The sequence below is a fragment of the Aphanomyces invadans genome (assembly GCF_000520115.1).
Source record: "Aphanomyces invadans strain NJM9701 unplaced genomic scaffold supercont1.11, whole genome shotgun sequence".
In the NCBI taxonomy this organism is placed as follows: domain Eukaryota; phylum Oomycota; class Saprolegniomycetes; order Saprolegniales; family Verrucalvaceae; genus Aphanomyces; species Aphanomyces invadans.
Genome location: NW_008580156.1, coordinates 522,964 through 523,696, shown reverse-complemented (window position 1 = coordinate 523,696; position 733 = coordinate 522,964).

Sequence of the window (733 nt, the reverse complement as noted above, 5' to 3'; positions counted from 1 at the left end):
ACCTCAAGCTGTCGAGAAGGCAGTCCCGTTGGAATCTCCTGTCGAAGTGCCGAACGCACGAGACATCGAAGGCATGCTGGGGGCCTCTTGGCATCATCGCCGCCTTCGTGGTGTTTACATGGACTTGTTTGCAGCATGACCGAAGCGTCAGGTGGTGCACACGGGCGACGATATGAGCTCCTGCAAGGGTGGATCGAGTCGACGTGATGTTCATGCAGTGTGCGATGCACAGCAGTCGTGCAATTTTGGCCTAGATGTTTGTGAGCAACTGGGGCAATGGTAAAAGCAGAAAAAGTTGAACTGGATCGACGAAGACCCAAAGAACCCTCCAGCCGACGACCTCCAGATCGTGCGCCAATGCAACTCCCACCTATAGTCGTCCTTGGTCATGTGGTTCCGTAGCACCCACACAAGCATAGAGCAAGCTCCACATGCAATGTACATTGCGCACACGAGCCTGCGATGAATCCATGCACCGTTCCCGTTGACCAAACCGCCATCGCCGTGAACCCCGACGGGGCCACCCAAAATTGTTGCACCCGTTCGTACACGCCATGACGATCACGTACACATGCCGGTCATCCACATCAAGCGGATCCCTGCATTCCACACACAGCGGCATCCACATCGGGCCAAGCAGTCTCCACTGCTTCTCCGACAGGGGAATATCTGTGGCCAGTCAAGCACGAAGCAGTTCGTCGCTGACACAATTGCCCAACAGATGTGCACCTCA